Here is a 20,237-nt window from a genome sequence, read left to right on the forward strand (position 1 = left end):
AGGTACGATTTTTTTATATTACATGTTAAATGAATCCCAGGCATTTGGTTGTTATATAAGAAATTTTTCAAAAATACTAAAAAGTTTCAGGTCATAAAAAACTTTTCTTCAGTGATGCATTTTAAACTGAACGCGAGCCAAAAGTGAACTGAACGCGTTCTAATATTTCACGTGAACGCAGTAAAGATTGAACTCTCGTGCAAGATTCGAACGCTGCCCGTTCACTTTAAAATGCACAATGAGGCACAAAACTAAATGAAACTATTTCAAACTGGATTTGATTCATATCACACACAATGTATGGAACCTATCTTGACATCTTTTGTAAATCGTTCTGCATCGAAATGTGTTTTAAATCTGCCATGAAAACAGTTTTCCTTTCGCGTTCATTTTTCAGCTCTTTCGGGTTTTTTTGAACTGAACAATGTTCAAGCCTGTTTGAACCCTCTTTCAAAAGTTTGAACTGGAACGCAAACTGAAAGCGTTCAAATGCAACACTGCTTTTATTATATGCGTGTTATGAGTCAAGGTTTAAGCCAAAAATAAAATCATTTTGATTTCTGAGCTACGAAAAAATACACAAAATTCCAAAGTGAACCCCGTCTAAAGACGGGGTTGGGTATTAGAGGGTTAAGCATCGCCTTAGCCTTGAGGGCTTCAATATGTTGAATATCGGATATAGCACTTTGGATTTAGAACATCGTGTTATAAATATATTTCGAAATCAATTTCTTTGCCCTTATTGCGATTCTCAACATAATTACCGAAATATGGAAATAACCAAATATAAAATTGCAACTATATTTAAAACAGTTCATCACCCCTAAATACATTTATCATCTGACAATATAGAAAATAATGTACCGTAAAATGGGGTGTTAAGGACACGTGGGGTTTTAAGGGATTGAACTTCTCAATCAAGTTCGACAAATCACAGAAACGTTGAAAGTCGATATATAAGTCATCTGAAATGCTCGATTTGTTCGGCGGATTGTGAACTGCATTATGTAATAGGAGCTGTCTATTAATACGAAGTATTGTGGTTTCTAGAAACTGGAAACGTTTCAAAACACTTTTGTTTTGTTTTCAAAACCATGGAATATATTTCAGAAAAAAATTGCGAGTAACATAGAAGATAAGTAAATTTAATTGAGATCATAGTACAGACAAAAACTTCTTAAAATTATAGCTGGGTTTTGATTTTGAAAAACTTTTATGAAAAAAGTCTCGTTTTGAAACACCCAAAAAAGGCAATATGATGAAATGTGTTCCTTCGGTTAGAGACAACTTATATCAATACTAGCTCAAAGGTTTTGAGCAAAACGGATCCGATTATCACACTTATATAAAGGTTCAATCAAAGCTCTCCAAAAGGAACCGTTTTTTCGAAAATATGTTTAAGTCTCCAATGACCCAGGTATGAATCAATTCCATCATTTGGTATGGGCGTATGCTGGAGACAAGGCATGTGAAGAATCTCACTCCATCGTTGATGTTTCAGAAGCTTTTTTCACGCAGATATTGAACTCGACGTCCGTATGATAAAATTTAAAGGGATGTTTCCAATTCCTCTCTGGTAAGGTGAAAGTAACAGATAAAAATCATGTCCAAAGCGAAAAACTAATTCTAAATTGAAGAATATATATGATTCATTCACATTTTCCATGTAAAAATTACCTTAAAACATGATATGACAATTTTCGCATTTTTTTTATGGGCCATACTGTAAATGTCGAGGAGTAGCATACCTCATTATTAACAGATAGGAGAATTATTTTGGTCTGCACAGTTAACCCCCTTGAGTGAGTAGGGAAATAATAAGGTTCTCAGATAACTTCTGTTTTATAAGGCACGAATGCTCCCTAGGGTATTTTTAAATTGTATTCACTAGGTCTCGAGCCATCATAAGTGTTGTATCGTGTAACTGTTAGTTTGTAATAAATTACTGTAAATATGTATAGGTATTAAATATTGGTATACTTTAAATAAAGTGTTAATTGTTGACTACTGGGCGGAGTTTTAACCCTCTAATACCCAAATTTTTATTTTCGATCTTAATATCATTTTTAGTTATCTAAAATCGTTCTAAACACGTTTTGGGCAATTATTTATTTTTATTCGCAAATCTATGGATTTCGGTTTTTGATTTTTATAATTTTTATTTTTGAACATCCCTACCCTTTTTCATTTTTTCTTGAAGCCTCTTCTAGTTACTGATTTTTGGCAATAATAAAAATTCAAATTTTTACGCTAGTTTTAAATATATTAAATTTTTAATATTTTTCTGGAAATATTTTTATTTTCCGTGTATTTATCGGAAAAACAGGTTTAAAATTATTTGAATACCACCAAGCTCTTCTTTTGTGATAGGTTGATCGTAGAAAAATATAAAAGGTACGATTTTTTATATCACACGTTAAATGAACCCCGGGTATTTGTAGGTTATATAAGAATACAATTTTTCAAACAATTTTCAAAAATACAAAAAAGTTTCAGAAGTCAGAAAAAACTTTTCTTATATGCGTGTTATGAGTCAAGGTTTTAGCCAAAAATAAAATCATTTTGATTTCCGAGCTACGAAAAAATACACAAAATTCCAAAGTGTACCCCGTCTAAAGGCGGGGTTGGGTATTAGAGGGTTAAATGAACCATCAACGGATGGAATAGAACTGGATTGGCTCATAGAGCACGAGAATCTCGATGTTGGGAGAGACCCCCCTATTTCAAACAGTCCACTAAACTTGGCTTGGGCCACATCCTAACAGTAAAGTTAAGGGATCTATATCGTAAGTCATTGAATATCACCAAAAATGACTTATCTCGAAATTTGGTAAAATTGGTAGGAAAATGTAGATAAGAACTGATTGATGTGAATATGGGGTTTTCATAATAAGATTTTCAAAAGTTGTTCCATCACAATGTTTAAAAATTCATTCCTATTTAAATGATTATCTTATTTGAGATGGTTTTGAAGCTATTGATTCTATTAAGCACTACCTAGGTCCTAGATAAACAATAGTAATATAAGATTATTTCCGAGGTCTTCTTGGAAAACTTTTTAGGCTTCGTGGGCATGTGTTAAGTGTTGTTGACTACATTGTGATATAGTGTGTGCGATTTCCGCTATATTGAAAACTTTTCGTTAGGATTTTTTTCCGACATGATCGTGGGTGTTACATGCAAGTCCGGTATTCGGTGTGGTGCTTTATTCAAAAGGCAAATTGGACACTTGCCCTATTCAAACTAAAAACTTGCTGAAATTGTCCTTCTTTTGACAAAGTTGCTCTGCATTGTTTTAGGCTAAGAATACTACATATAAGTATTGTGCGATGCACTGATAGCTTGCTTGAAAATAGAATCAATAAGTATGAGAGATTCAGCAGAGAAAATAAAACGGTTAGTAGAAGTTGCTCGAAATTTAAGTAGATTTTTTTATCATCCCTTAACACCCCATTTTACGGTATCATAACTACTTTATGCATAAAACCGCTATCTATGCAGTGCAAAAAAGTAAACAAGAAATGACAATGTTGTTTGTTGCTTCTTTCGTGAGATTTGTGCCTTATAAGTTTCGGTACAATATTGAAAGGCGGCATCCACAAGTTACGTAACGCTCTAGGGGGAGGAGCCTACTCCCGCTCAAGCGTTACGGCTCATACAAAAATTTAAAATTTTTCATACAAAAAGCGTTACGGAGGGGGGGAGGGGGTCAAAAATTTCCAATTTTAGCGTTACGTAATAAATGGACGCCGCCAAATAGGGTCCTAAAGCCCTGTCCCAATTTTAGTGCCAAACGCTTAAGTTTAGACCAATAACACATGTTTACTCAATTTTCTAATGTTTTCCGTTAGTTTGAGTACAAAAAACATTTTTTTTTAGATTTTGTCACACTCTTTGGCTTAAAATCAAATTTTGGGTGTATTTTGTTTTTCGTGTCCCTTCCGAAATGTCAGATAGGAATAACCCCAGTGGTAAAACTAAAACTTCTGTGGTGTTTTTGTCGACTAAGCGAACGTCAAACATGGTCTTAAGTGTCAAGGTCCATTTATGAACCCAATTTTTAAATTAAAGTTTAAACATGATATAGCCGTTATTTAAGCGGGAAATATTGCAAAAGTAGTTGCAGTAAGATGCTCTTTCATGCTATTGAATAAAAACAAGATTTCATTAAAAATTTTAGGACCCAATTGGATTCTTAGATGTTTCACCGTAACGTTCATCCATTTTTTTTTCACCGTAACGTTCATCCAATGTTAAAAAGGGGATTCTTTTTAAAACAGTTTTAGAATAAGGTTGTGATTCTTCTTAATTAACTTTCTCAAAACCGTATGAAAGTTACTTACGTCGATTTGAAAAAATAATCAAGAATTCTTGCTTTGGCTTGAAGGATGTTTGCAAGGGAATTTCAGTTCAAACATAAGAAATACGAACGCACATCATCATTTGTTGCATAAGCAATCGAGATGAACTGAATTTAGTTTTGATCCAAACATAGAGGACAAGAGGTGTCCGGCCATAGAGGACTTGCAATGGTTTACAAAAAAGGTTGATTTTCTTTGAAATAGGGTGCCGGTGCCATTAGTGGACTACCTAAGCTATAAAAAATCATAACAAAATAACGAAAAGCCTTAGCAGAGATCTTTTGGCGTCAACAGAAAGATTTCAACCTCTAATATATGGGAAAAATATAAAAAGAGTGATAAAACTAATTTTTTAACATAAAATCGCTTGAGCCACTATTGGTACACGTGTTCCAGTAGTTGCGCTAGTGCTCCAGTAGTAGACGTTTGGGAATTATACAAGGAATTTTAAACAAAAAGGCAAATTTTTACACAGGTTTAACATTTTTCCCTTCGAACAGCAACTAATATCTTTCGAATGAAGCATTAAGAACATCTCTGGGACTTTTCTTCATTTTTATACATCCATTTTAAAAACTGCTTCCATTCGTTGATCCACTACTGGAACACGACGGCAACTATTGGTGCAAGGGAGCAAATTTTTTGCGTTAACTTAATTATTTATATGACTTTTTGATGAAATAAAAAGCTGAAATTTGGCAAATCGACTAAACTAGAGGCGATCTATCCACCAAAAATAGCACATGTCGTTTTTATCAAAAAATGTACGTTTTATTCCATAGTCCAATCTACTGGTACATTACAACCATTGGTACCGGCACCCTACTACATTTTCTAATAAAGTTTGCATTGCGATTGATGCAAAACTTACTGAAGTTAACATACGTAGACAATTCAGCTTAAATTATATGAAACATTTGCGGCTACACATGTATGAAATTTTATCGTTTCACATTTTTTTGTTAGATCGTATCAGAGTGAAACTTTTAACAGCTACTCTTTGTTTACGTTTGGACATGAAAACGTCATAGTTTGTATACACTGCAAAAATGTGTTTTGGTATAATCCTGGAATACTAAAATCTTGATATCATTATTCGGTTTTGGGAAATTCAAACTGTCCGGCCATAGAGGACTACCCCCTATCAAATATTGAAGAAAAAAAGATAAATAAGCAGTCTTAATATAAATACAACAAGATTTTAAAGCATTAAGAACAAAATCTTGCTACATTAGAAGTCAATAAATTGCACATAGGGCGTTTTGCCAACACACTTGTTTGACTCTATTAGATTGAATTATAAGTAACAAATACAAATTGCAATAACATTACACTAACTGAAATAGCTTAAAAATGCTTTAAAGAAAAAATATATTGCAATATGGAATAACAGATAAATAGCAATCAAAAGGATATTGATAATAGTTAGCTCATCTAAATTTCAAATGTTTTTCTATCGTACTGCTATAATTATCCTTCGAAAAATAACTTGAAAAGTCGAAACCAGTCAGCAATGTGCGTTTGCCGGAACCTTGATAATATTGTTACCCGTTCAGATTTGATGAATTAAATTCAGCTCACCACTCACACCGCTTGATTCACTACTACGTGTTCAGTTTCGTAATCGACAAGATGAAACATGTAGTTTTATTTTTTTTTCACATAATAAAATGCTTAAATTCACTAAAAATCATTATAAGACTTACAAAACTGATATCGAAAGTACAAAATCATCCGCACATAACTAATTCATTAGATTATTAACTTACATCACTGAAGAAATCGAACTAACATAGCTTAAATATTTACAAATTTCACATCTAAGTTTTAAGAACATACTCACCACAAATATATGAAAATCCTGGGAATAGACACAAGCCCTAATCAAATTCAATTATAATGCGTCAAAAATATCCTAGTCTGTAAAGAATGCAAGACAATTTTTGCAGCTGTATGTGACGTCACGTAAATTGCAATTTAAACCATTCCTTTGTAAAACATCCTCTTCCACTTATTTAATTCAATTCATTTATAGTACCTTTAAGACAAATCCATTCATTTGTAAAACTAGTTATGTCACATTAAGGAAGAAAAAGTGATTCAAAAACAATTTTGTTGATTTTTAAATCTCCACTAAAAATGGTGCTTAATTTACTTAAAGTATGTAATGTTTTGTTCGGTCTTCGCACAGCTTTAATGTGATAACAAACACAAAAAGCTACTCGTGATAATTTTGCTAGCATGTGGTTGTGTATCCTCTTCGGAACCAATACTAAATCAACTTTTTGGTTGTGTTAATGGCTGGAAATCAGCTGCAAACGCAGAAAGAGACAGAATTATGTTATGTTGTCATGTAATGCCATCACAGAGAGCGAGTGCACCGTATATACAAAACTACTTGATAATAAATATCAGTTTTTGAATTATAACTCAATTTTTGATCTTAATATTATGTACCACTAAGCAGTAAGAGTTACATATGACAATACTAAATTGAATACCATTTATCATTTGATATTCATTACCAGAATAACATGACATGCAGCCTCCAAAAAATGCAAGTAACCAAATATGTTCAATGTTTACATGGAATGCATCTCATTTACTCGCTTGAAATTATTTTCATTGCCTAAATTTTCACGGACATTACTCGAGTCATACTGCTCGAAAGTGTACTAGGGTTAGGGAGCGATTTCTGTCTACACATTAGTTTTGACTGTTATTTGGTCGCCGTTAAGTCAGAGGGGACCAAGTACAAAACTTGAGAAAATTGGATTATTCTCTCATTAGATGCAAAATTATTTTACCTTCGTTACACTTTGATCAGATTTGAAAAATGCTGTAAACTGCAAGAGATATGTAATAAATTTACTTTGGATGATCAACAAAAATCGATAAAAGTGTGCAGTCAGAATGGACCAAGTGCTTATTACCATAACAGCGAAAATGATCAGCGCGCTTAGGAATGCGAGGAAATGAAAGACATTTCAGGAGATTTGTCAGATTTTTCGACATTGAATCATTCTTCTACTTATCCATCAATAGAAATTTATAAATATTACATGATTCGATGCATTTGATTTTGTTTTTGAACATTTACCATATTCGGATGGGTGGTCAGAAATTGCAACAAATTCTGTGCAGACAGAGCGGACCAAGTGTTGAAAGCAATAAAATTATTGATTATCGCATTTTATGAGTCAATTTAAGAGTCCGATAGAAGTTTACGGTAGTTCTATGGTGTATGTATGGCATGTCCTACGATCCGCTTATTGGACCAGCATATTTTGGTCGGTACTCAAGATTTTCACTAGGTCCACTCTGACTGAACGCATATTTGAATATTTCTGGTCTTCAACGCCCTGACTCTGCGAAACCTTACTTTTCAAGCTATTGTAATGCCACTGATTTTGGTATTTACTATATATGTTATTTGGACGGTATCTAAAGAGGCCGTGTGCATCATAGCCGGGATGACGCCCATCGGGCTCATCATAAAGGAAGATGTTCAATGCTTCAACCAAAGGGGTACCAGAGGAGTCCGCGACACGTGTAAAGAGGAAACGCTCAGAAGCTGGCAGCAGGAATGGGATAACTCCACTAAGGGTAGATGGACCCATCGACTAATACCAAATGTGTCAGATTGGTATGGTAGAAGCCATGGGGAAGTGAACTTCCACCTGACGCAGTTTCTGTCAGGACATGGTTGCTATAGACAGTACCTGCATAGGTTCGGGCACTCAGAATCTCCTGCGTGCCCCAATTGTGCTGGTGTAGAGGAAACAGCGGAGCATGTCGTGTTCGATTGCCCCCGTTTCATTGTTGCGAGAGGTCGTATGCTCACTACATGCGGAGGGGACACGTCCCCCGACAATATTATAGAGAGAATGTGTGCGGATGCCGAGTGCTGGAATGCAGTAACTACGGCTGTCACTCACATTATGTTAGAATTGCAGCGTCTATGGCGCGCCGACCAAGAGTTGGCTGCAGAGGATTAGCCCTGCCGAGGCTGGTCCCTTGTAACATTGTTTAAGTCGGCTAGGAGAAGCAGTTTGCCTAGGCTACTTCTGCTACACGTGTTGTGCTATATGCACTGGTCCCTTCCCGAAGAAATACCGTAAGGTGGTTCCGGGGAGATGAGGGTCTGAGTCCAAGGGTCATGTCGATGCACTGTTCACCACTTGAGCAATTCTAAATGAATTGCTCATGCACAGTGCATAGGCTGGTTTTAGCGGGTCGTCGTTGGTGCGTCATCCCCGCATTCCCTGAGTTATCTTCTCAGGGGATCTGTTTGCAGATTTCCCCCTTGTAAAAAACAAAAAAAAAATATATGTTATTTAAGAATTTACGATACTGGTGTCGAAAGGTCTTGATAATCTGTTTATGTTAGAGATATGCACCCAATTTGACCATGCAAGCATTAAATGATTGTTATTTTTCAAGAAATTGTTCAGTCAGAGTGAACCAGCTCACTGAACGGTGGTTTTTGGTTCAGTCAGAGTGGACCAAGTACACATAGTCCATCAAAAAATCGTTCTATCAGTGGTTTGGGTTATGATTTTTTATGATTATCACTTCACATTATATTGTATGAAAGTAACATAAAGACGTGTAAAAATATTGAACCGAAATTTAAACGAGTTCAAAAATTACAGGGCGTTAAACTTTAAACCCATTTCTCTCAAAATATCAAAAATGTCACTTGGTCCACTCCGACTTAACGCCGACCATTTGGTTGAAACATAACATTTCTAACAGACTAAAGGATGGACCCTGTAGGCATGGTTGAACCGCTTGAAAAACATACAAAATCGAGATATTGAAATTTGTTCTACTGTGCGGAGTATGCGGTGGAATCGTTATCACAGACGTATTAAACATCGACTTTTTTTCGTGATTTCAAATCAATGTTTCAACAGAGTTTGGTAAATTAGCTATCATTATCTACCTATTTGCCTTATTGATGCCCTGGACAGCAAGTTCATTTGCTTCAAACTGTCTTGCGAAATCGACTCGCAGTAAGTTTAAACTATATGCCATTGCATAATGTTTATGTTAACGCGTAGTTAATACTTAACTACATAGAAAATATACATTGATTGATATTGATCAATCAATTTGCTTGGGATTCAACCAAGAGTACATTTTTGATAATTTTGAGGGGAGGGCTGATTTAAAAGAGGTGAGAACTAGGGTGATGTATCCAATACTCGGCCCATTTCATTCTCTTTGAAAGGTTTTTTATTTATTAAAAGATACTGAGCTCATATTTGATCACAATATGCGTCATATTTGAGTGCTTCTTATTGCAAAATTTCAGACAATACGGTCGAAAAAAAACATTCCAATGTGAATCATTAAAGTGCCCAAATAACGTAGATTGGCAATTATTACACAGTTATGGCAGCAGCGTCAGTTATTTGGCCTTTAAAATATGTCAGAATCCTAGAACTTATCAGAATTCACTAGCTTGTGTCATTGAAGATGGCGTAATATAACATTCCAAACAATAAATCCAACGAATTATGACGAGGGTGCATAATAATTGAAATAATGATTTTATCGAAGAAAAGGCCATTCCAAGTGCAAACTGCATTTTGTTTCCATTCTGTAACAATGGGCATTGCATATCTCGCGGAGTTTACTCATAGGCCTTTTCACATGACGTTTCAAATCAGCTGATCCGGAAGCTCTTTGACACTTCTATGAAAATGACAGGCCCGTGTTAGCACCGGTCCTCCACCGATGTAAACAAATGCCTAGACGGACCTGTCACCTGAAAAGGCCTATAGTATATAAATTAGGCTGCAGCTGTTAGCACTACGCCAATTAAGAAACGCTTTAATATTTACAATGAAAAACTCAAGAAAATCAAGAAAGTTTACCACACGTTATAAAACCATAATATAATTCCATTTCGATGAAAAAAGCAACGAAATCCATTTGAATTTGACTTCTGCATAAGCTATTCTATTGCGGGAATATTAAGCTCATAACGTAACAATTTAGGTGCTACTTGAAGTGCGCTGCGTACGATAGTTTTATTCTACTTCAACACCATATATGTAATATTTCCGGAATATGGAAATCTGACAATCTTGACATAATTCCCTGAAGAATAGAGAAGCGCCAAGATTGTACAGATATTTAACCTGCCGATGCACTGTGTTTTATTTTGTCGTTGATTACGTGTGCTTTTTGAATACAATAATGTCCCGATTTTGTCAGGTTGCATTTAGGGTTGAGAAAATCGGGAAAAAGCTAAAATCGGGAAAAGGAATTTCCGTAAAAAACATAAAGTAAAAAATCTGGGAAAAAAGTTATGATAATAAATATGATTTTAGGGGTCATTCACATACAACGGCATATATCTCAAAAAGTATAAGAGATAGAAAAATCATGTCTTCGACAATGTTTTTTTTTTTAATTGCCGCTTCTACAACTTTGCCGAAGACATCATATGCCTATCTAAATGTTTGATAGTTTTTCTATCTCAATGCTAGGTGGATTGATCACACAACTTTTTGCGTCAAAAGATGTGCTTTTGTCCCGAAATTGTTACCAATGTTTATCCCGAAATTGTTACCAATAAATGCGTTCCCATAAAATAAACCTACTTTCCTGCAGAGCGGTTCCACAGAAAATGACGACTTTTTTCCCAAATTTCATTTTTATATTTTTTGATTTGGATGAAATTTTGCACATGCTTTCTTTATGCCCAAAAATGCCTTTTTGCATCATCGGCTCGCCATTTTGACTCTAGCCTTTTGAGAAGGGCCTAAGAAAAAAATCCTTAATAATTTTCAAAAAATTATAACTTAGAAACGATTTATCCGATCAGTTTGGTGCCTTCCGCAAAGTTTTAGGTTATTGTTGGGACTATCTGGAAAAAAAATATACACTGTAAAAAAAAATGTTGTAATTTTTTATATATCGAAAATAAAGCTTAAAAATCATTTTTTTCAAAAATCGTATTTTTGATTTTTTTTTATTTTTTTATATGTTGAAGTAGACAAAAAATGAAGTCTTTTGCACAATGAGTCAAGATGGAGAAACCATGGACAAAAAAGTTATGATTTTTTGAAAAAAGGTGAATTTTTGAAAATGGTCATAATAAACTTTTTAAATATTTTTAAACTCGATTTTATGAAAGTACGCAAAATTTACAACAAAAAAGGTATACGGAAAAATCAGGCTGACTTTTACCGTTTTAAAGATACAGCGATTTTAATACAAAATTATGATATAATTTTCAATTTTCGGTCATTATAATATAACTTAGAAACGGTTTGTCCGATCAGTTTGGAGTCTTCCGCAAAGTTTTAGGTTATTGTTGGGACTATCTGGAAGAAAAATATACACTGTAAAAAAAATTGTAATTTTTTATATATCGAAAATAAAGCTTAAAAATCAATTTTCTCAAAAATCGTATTTCTGATTTTTTTTATTTTTTTATATATTAAAGTAGACAAAAAATGAAGTCTTTTGCACAGTGGGTCAAGATGGAGAAATCATGGACAAAAAAGTTATGATTTTTTAAAAAAAGATTGATTTTTCAATATGGTCTAAATAAACTTTTTGAATGCTTTTCGACCGGATTTTATGAAAGTACGCAAAATTTTCAACAAAAAAGGTATATGAGAAAATTTTGCTAATTGCTACCGAAACATTTGAAAAGTTTATTATGACCATTTTCAACAAATTCACCTGTTGGCGCGCCAACTACAAGTGGCAACCCTATATGAGTAGCTTAAGCGAATGCATAGGACAAAGGAAAATAAATCTCCAGGCAGTTGAATTGTGGCATAGGATTTGATAGGAAGTAATTATAAGATCTTGAAGATTTAGTAATATCGTAGTGAGTGGAAAGAAGCACTGTAAATTGTAAGTAGTGATGATAAGATTCAATGTGAAATGAAATTTAATAAAGTTATTAATAGTTTAAGCTGATCCACAAAAACAACGTATTTTGATCTGCTTTAAAAAGCTGTGAAACGATTGAATCGCCACCACAACATCACCTTTTTTTTAAAAAAATCATAACTTTTTTGTCCATGATTTCTCCATCTTAACCCACTGTGCAAAAGACTTCATTTTTTGTTTACTTCAACATATAAAAAAAAATCAGAAATACGATTTTTGAGAAAATTGATTTTTAAGCTGTATTTGCGATATATAAAAAATTACAATTTTTTTTTACAGTGTTTATTTTTTTTCAGATAGTCCCAACAATAACCTAAAACTTTGCGGAAGACACCAAACTGATTAGACAAACCGTTTCTAAGTTATATTATAATGACCGGAAATTGAAAATTATATCATAATTTTGTATTAAAATCGCTGTATCTTTAAAACGGTACAAGTTAGCCTGATTTTTCCGTATACCTTTTTTGTTGTAAATTTTGCGTACTTTCATAAAATCGAATTGAAAAATATTTAAAAAGTTTATTATGACCATTTTCAAAAATTCACTTTTTTTCAAAAAATCATAACTTTTTTGTCCATGATTTCTCCATCTTGACCCACTGTGCAAAAGACTCCATTTTTTGTCTACTTTAACATATAAAAAAATAAAAAAAATCAAGAAAACGATTTTTGTGAAAATGGATTTTTAAGCTTTATTTTCGAAATAAAAAAAAATACAATTTTTTTTTACTGTGTATATTTTTTTCCAGATAGTTCCAACAATAACCTAAAACTTTGCGGAATACACCAAACCGATCAGACAAATAGTTTCTGAGTATTAATTTTTTGAAAATTGTTAAGGCTTTTTTTCTTAGGCCCTTCTTAAAAGTAACGCTAGGGTAAAAATGGCGAACCGATGATGCAAATATATGCAAATAGGCATTTTTGGGTATAAAGAAACACGGAGAAATATTTTTACCTAATTTTTTAGTTTACTTTACCCAAAATTAAGTATATCGATTATAGTTTCAACGCAAAATCTCTCGGTTTTTTCTTTCTCCCACACGAATGTTGTCAAAAATAGAAAGAGCTGCATCTACCCAATGGAGGTACTTTGGCCCAATAAGCCAAATTTGGGTAAATGCAACTTTTCTTATTTTTGGGTCGAAAGAACTCAATTTTGTGTTAAATCAACCCAAAATTGAGTATATTTTTCTAATGGAATTAAAGCCAAACTACCTAGTGGACCTTGGACCTAGGGACCTTGGAAATTTAGCCAAATTTGAGTTATTGGGCTCAACTACGGAATTGCGTTGAAACAACCCAAAATTGAGTTGAATTCCGTCTCCGTGAAGCATATGCCAAATTTCAGCCAAATCAAAAAATACAAAAGTAAACCGACATTCGAATTCAAATGGAACCGCTCTGCACTGAATCGGCAAGTATCGTTGGAGAAATGTACAACTTGTACTGTAAGAATCGCAGTTCTACAACTTGTTGCAGAATTTAATGCGATGACTCGTGAATTCGTTTATTTCTGTCCAAACAACTTCCGCAAACAAACTTGGGTCGAAAAAACAACATGTCATCGCATTGAGCTCTGATTTAAAGTAAAAAAATGTTAAATAATGTTTCCTAGTTTTTAAAGTAAAATAAATTTTGAGTGTTAGGGGTCGTCCATAAATGACGTAGCATTTTAGGGGGGAGGGGGGTCTTCACGAATGTGTGACGATGTGTGACAAGGGGGAGGGAGGGGTCCCAACTAGTGGACGTAGCATTTTGAATCATGTCGTTAAAAAGAGTAGCGCTGAAAAAAATTGACATACAGTTTTTTTTATCAAACTTTTTTTTTTGTTTGGGTTTAATAGGGTTTTAAAATGGTGATTCAAAAAGATTAAATTAATTTATTTAAATGCAAACAATTTTAAAGTTAAAAACAATAATTTAAAATCAACACTTTAGACTTGGTAAACATTGTTTTCCAATTTGTTAAAAAGACATAATACCTCTACCTAATCAACTTAGCTATTTGTATTGATATTCAATTCTGTTGATGGAATAGCCTGGATAATAAAAAAGGCCATCAAATTCGAGTGTTTTGGAAATGACTCTATCATTCACAGAAGTGTACACACTTAGAATAAATCACAGAATTCTGTGAAATTTCACCGAAATCTCAACAGCAGATTTTTCTGTAAACCGTTCTGTGATTTTTTAATTCACCGAACGATCTGTAAAGATTGAAAATGATCATCTGTCAAAAATACCGAGAGTTCGGTGGTTTTTCACAGATTGTCTTGTGATTTTGTTGTTTATTTTTGTGGTTTTCACAGGACGTTTCGGTGCTTTTCCACAAATTGTACTGTGATTTTTTGAAAACATAATACTCATTTCACCGAAAATTCCGGTGTATTTTAACATTTGTCCTGCAAAAATATTTTTTTTTTTCGGATTTTAAGTGTGCTTTCTTCCTTTTAACTACCTCGATGCAACGTCTAACTTTATTTAAGCCTTTGAATATTTGAATTTTGAATTAGAAGATTTGACATCGTCTGGCCACTCCTCTAAATTGAGTTCTTCGTTTTGCTCAAAATCCATCACTTCACGTGGAGAAATCGCATCTTTTGTCGGATGTTTTTCAATGATTTGCCTTTGAGGGTACAAAACTTTCCATAGCGAGCGGTACATTTATGGAAAGTGCAGTCGAAAAACATTTCACCGGGTCGAAGGTGATTTTTCTTCACATGATCATTCATGTGGCGATGTAATCCTGACACATAACCAGAAACTGCGGCATGGCAGAAAGAACATGAAATCGACTACAAAAAGCCTTGAGTTCAATTTAGTGAACTCGTGCATTGATCCATTGTGAGCTCTGTTTTCACTTTTTCACTGACACTTTAAAACTTAGCACAGATCGCGGTTTTCAATATGGAGGCCAATGCAAGTTTTCACAGATGTACGGTGTAATTCGCGGTGTACGGTGAAATGGTCGATTTTCACCGAACAGCTTGTAAATATTTCACCGAACTCCGTCAGATTTTCGCGTTCACCGTATTTTATGTGAAATTTTGACAGTTCTGTTGGAAAAGTTAGCATTTCGCTGAAAAATCTGTAGAATAATATTTCACAGTTCAGATTCGGTGGTTTATTTTACAGACTTCTGTGATTCATTCTAAGTGTGTACTAAGGGATTTCTGGCAAGGTTCTTGGTAAGATGCTTGTTAGATTTTCATTTAGACTCATGGGAAACTTTTAATAAGATCTTTTCTGAAATCCTAACGGGAGCAGATAATTGATCATTTTTAATAAGTTATTTCTTAGAGATAACTGAAGAAATATTAGTAGATTGCTGATAAGGTAGGTTAAAAAATATCTTTGGCTGATATTGCTTGAAATTCTTAGTAGACTCGAGAAAGGCGAAAAGTTGAACAAAAAAAAAATGTCATATTTATTGGGAAATCTAGTTAAATCCTGAACAGATTAATTAAATTGGCGATTATTAATTGGCGAATTTAAAATCATTCATGAATCAATGGCGAGGTCCTTCAGGTATTCTTGACCATATCTTTGATAAGAGCTTGGAAGATGCAATTTTTTATTTACATCGAAATTTATATCCAGATTGATAGAAGAACAAAATTATATTTTAAGAAATATCGTGTCTGTTAAAAAGATCTCTCCGTCCAAACATGAGTTTTACTAGATCAAGAATTTCTCCAGGAACCAGCCATCGACAAGAGTCTAACTTATAATTCCAAAGGCATTTTTAGAAGTAAATGGGCAGTCTATTGTACTTTGCCATACGTGGAAATATGATCTAATTTTAGATACACAGAGCCGACATTTATCTGTATCTATGAATTTTTATGAATTCTAGGGGGTGGACGGTCATCTAAATATTTCATACATATTTTTGCAAAACTTTAAATTTAAATGATAATAATCCATAAATCAATTAGATCAAGTCTTCAAAATTTGTATGAAAAAAAACAAGTCACATGATCATTTTGTCATCCTCTTTTAATGTTTTGGCAACCGGGAAAAATCCGGGAATGGGAAAACTAATTTTGAATGAACACCCTGAAATAATTTGTATAGTAATCGCTAAGATTTTCGAAATATTACAATTGCTCTAATGCAAAGGGATAAGAGTGACATTTTGATCGGTTTTGAGCTGAGTACACTAAAAATTTCTACTGTTTTTAAGCTCTACAACGATATATTCAATGCACACTTAGAATGAATCACAGAAGTCTGTAAAATAAACCACCGAATCTGAACTGTGAAATATTATTCTACAGATTTTTCAGCGAAATGCTAACTTTTCCAACAGAATTGTCAAAATTTCACATAAAATACGGTGAACGCGAAAATCTGACGGAGTTCGGTGAAATATTTACAAGCTGTTCGGTGAAAATCGACCATTTCACCGTACACCGCGAATTACACCGTACATCTGTGAAAACTTGCATTGGCCTCCATATTGAAAACCGCGATCTGTGCTAAGTTTTAAAGTGTCAGTGAAAAAGTGAAAACAGAGCTCACAATGGATCAATGCACGAGTTCACTAAATTGAACTCAAGGCTTTTTGTAGTCGATTTCATGTTCTTTCTGCCATGCCGCAGTTTCTGGTTATGTGTCAGGATTACATCGCCACATGAATGATCATGTGAAGAAAAATCACCTTCGACCCGGTGAAATGTTTTTCGACTGCACTTTCCATAAATGTACCGCTCGCTATGGAAAGTTTTGTACCCTCAAAGGCAAATCATTGAAAAACATCCGACAAAAGATGCGATTTCTCCACGTGAAGTGATGGATTTTGAGCAAAACGAAGAACTCAATTTAGAGGAGTGGCCAGACGATGTCAAATCTTCTAATTCAAAATTCAAATATTCAAAGGCTTAAATAAAGTTAGACGTTGCATCGAGGTAGTTAAAAGGAAGAAAGCACACTTAAAATCCGAAAAAAAAAATATTTTTGCAGGACAAATGTTAAAATACACCGGAATTTTCGGTGAAATGAGTATTATGTTTTCAAAAAATCACAGTACAATTTGTGGAAAAGCACCGAAACGTCCTGTGAAAACCACAAAAATAAACAACAAAATCACAAGACAATCTGTGAAAAACCACCGAACTCTCGGTATTTTTGACAGATGATCATTTTCAATCTTTACAGATCGTTCGGTGAATTAAAAAATCACAGAACGGTTTACAGAAAAATCTGCTGTTGAGATTTCGGTGAAATTTCACAGAATTCTGTGATTTATTCTAAGTGTGTGGTGATTTTCCGGTCCAACAGTTAAAATAACATAGTTCGTATGAAATTGGCTTGGTGCTCAGACTCCCATATGATTTGTGTGGAAGAAAATAAACTGCAAAAAATTCAAAGTCGATTTTGAATTTTGAATTCGGATAATAATGACAGAGATAAAAAAAATAAAGAGGGGTGTCTTGATATGCTACGTATTTTAAAAGGGGGGGGGGGATTTATCAGAATTTGTGACTAAATTCTACGTGGGGGGAGGGGGGTGTAAAAAATCAGTGAAAAAATGCTACGTCATTTATGGACGGTCCCTTATATCAAATTTGATTTTTGCTCAAACATGGTCACTATACATCTAAAAGCAAATTATTGTCAAGTAAGCATATCATTGCTTTGTATTTTGATTTACAGACTTACAGGTTAAAACCTCGAGTTCATAGTAGCTGAAGAAAGTAGAAAAATAAGTGTAAACAAAAAGAAAGTAAAACAAGTGTAAACAAAAAGCTTTATTTCTGCTCTTACCGAGTGAACCACGTATCGTATGAGAATGTGCTTCCAAAATCACATATTCATACGTCCAAAATCAGAATCGCACAAGATGCCAAATTAAGCGTTATCAATGTCAACACGAGTTGTATATAAATCCCCAATACGATTCATAAACGACAATCTGTGTTGACAACAAAACATGTCAAAAAAAGTTCAACATAGAATCGCGTAAGTTATATAAACTGACAGATCATATATCAATCCAGAAAGCATCGTATGAAATCGCAATGACTTAACAAAAATTGCCACCTAAACTTGATATCTGCTGACGATGGACCTCAAAGAACAACAAATAATGTGTCGCTGTACTTGAAACATGTATTAATATTGGCAAATGATCGCTTGTATGTTATGTAGCCATTGGTGGTACAGTGGTAAGGTGTCCGATTCCTGATCCAGAGGTCCCGCTGTTCGAGACTTGCTGGAAATCTTTTTTTTATTTTCGTCCAAATTTTGTGGCATCGTATTTCTGATCGCAGAAAGTCTGAAAAAGTCGTGCTAAGTACGCATATAGCCTCCACTTTGGTGGGTTTATAGCCTTTTCATGCATTCTATACGATTGAATTGATTCATATAGAATGATGTATAACAAAAGTTATAACAATAAAAATGTTGACTGGGTACGCGTTACCTAGACTTCAACAAACAAAGCATTGTCGAAAAAATACATGTAATTACCCATTTCTCGTATCCGTGAACTCGTCAACAAGCAAAAATACACCGTGAACTAGATCATGTTTATGTGAACGTTGGTGGTAGTTCATGGTGTATTTTTGACAGTTCACGTTTTCCAGAACTCTTTTTTGAGCGTGATCAGCGTCTTGTAGATGGTTAACTTCGTGCGACGGCGAACTTTGCTCGATCGATCGCGTTCTGTGGAGTCAAAAGTAGGCACGATTTCCAGCAACGATGCGTCTCTGGATTTCTCTGCTGGTGTCGTTCCATCCACTTCTCCGGTAATACTTCCTCCTCCCAAATCTTGGAAATAACCCAGTGCAGCGCTCTCCCCAGTGCATCACCACCGTATTGTAGCAGTTCGCTCGGTAGTTGGTTCACTCCAGCGGCTTTGTGGTTTTTCAACGGACCAATCTCTGTTTATACCTCTTGGAGGTCTGGAGGCGGAAGTCTTTCGTCGTCTGCGCGTGCTCCCAAAGTTATTTCCGCTACTGGCCACATCATCATTAAGGTGCTCGTCGTAGTGCTGCCAGCACCTTTCGACCACCTCACGTTCGTTCGTGAGAAGATTTCCGTCACAGTCTCTGCACGCTACACATAGGGAGCCGGATCCTATTCTTGGCACTTTTGATTTACTTCGGCAGTGGATTTTTTTTGAAAGCTATAGAGCTCATAATTGGCCATCACGTGCGTCATACTAAAGCGCTTCTCATTGCCAAAAAAAAATATTCTATTGCTTTATATATTGATTTTAAGGCTAGGGATTGAAAATACAGAAAAAATAGAATCAGGTGATTCTAAAAGTAGAATCAGGTGTACCAAAGTAACTAGAGAATGATTTAGACATATTACAATAATCTAGATATTACTTAGTGCTCGAAGTATCCAAAACAATCGTATTACTAGAGACTAATAAATATCACTTATTTCTACCTAGTTTGAAACAATTAGCCCATTTGCCCATGTGTGTTTAAGCAGCGACTATTTCTATTCCAAAGCATGTATTTGGAACAGAAATAGTCGTTTGAAATCGTAGAGATAAAAGGGTAAGCTAAATTTGCGTATGAATGTCTGACGGATTCGTTGAAAATTTTTAAACCATTTCTTAATAAATTTCTAAAATAGTTTCAGAATTAGTTTCTAAAAAATCGATAAATAATTTGTGGTTTTAATTTTAGGCTTTTTGCTTGAAAGAATTTTGTAGAGCTTCCTCCAAAACCTACCCAAAAGGTCCGTCCGCTGGTTTCGCTAGAAATTTATCTAAATAAACTCAGCAGGTCTGTCAGGAACTGAACCGATATTTAAATTTTCAAACTTTATCAGAACTCTCATCTCAAAACTCAACAAATAAATTCAAGATATTCTATTAAAAAATGTCTATGTAATATTCACCTGAATTCTTCCAGAAAAATAGTAAAGAATCCTTTCCTATCTAGACACTTTACAATGATCAACAAAAAAATTGCATAGAATAAT

General features: G+C 34.3%; 1 protein-coding gene across 1 annotated transcript in view; it reads right to left on the bottom strand.

Moving 5' to 3' along the window:
• Positions 1-6,561, bottom strand: part of LOC5574435 — a 45,238-nt gene extending 38,677 nt beyond the window's left edge. The window contains exons 1-2 of the mRNA XM_021848841.1: positions 6,400-6,561; positions 6,205-6,281 (exon numbers count right to left, since the gene is read on the bottom strand). The gene's annotated coding sequence lies outside the window, so the exon portion shown is untranslated. The remainder of the gene's footprint in view (positions 1-6,204; positions 6,282-6,399) is intronic.
• Between the last annotated feature and the right edge of the window lie 13,676 nt (positions 6,562-20,237).

This window comes from Aedes aegypti, chromosome 3 (genome assembly GCF_002204515.2).
Source record: "Aedes aegypti strain LVP_AGWG chromosome 3, AaegL5.0 Primary Assembly, whole genome shotgun sequence".
Lineage (NCBI taxonomy): Eukaryota > Metazoa > Arthropoda > Insecta > Diptera > Culicidae > Aedes > Aedes aegypti.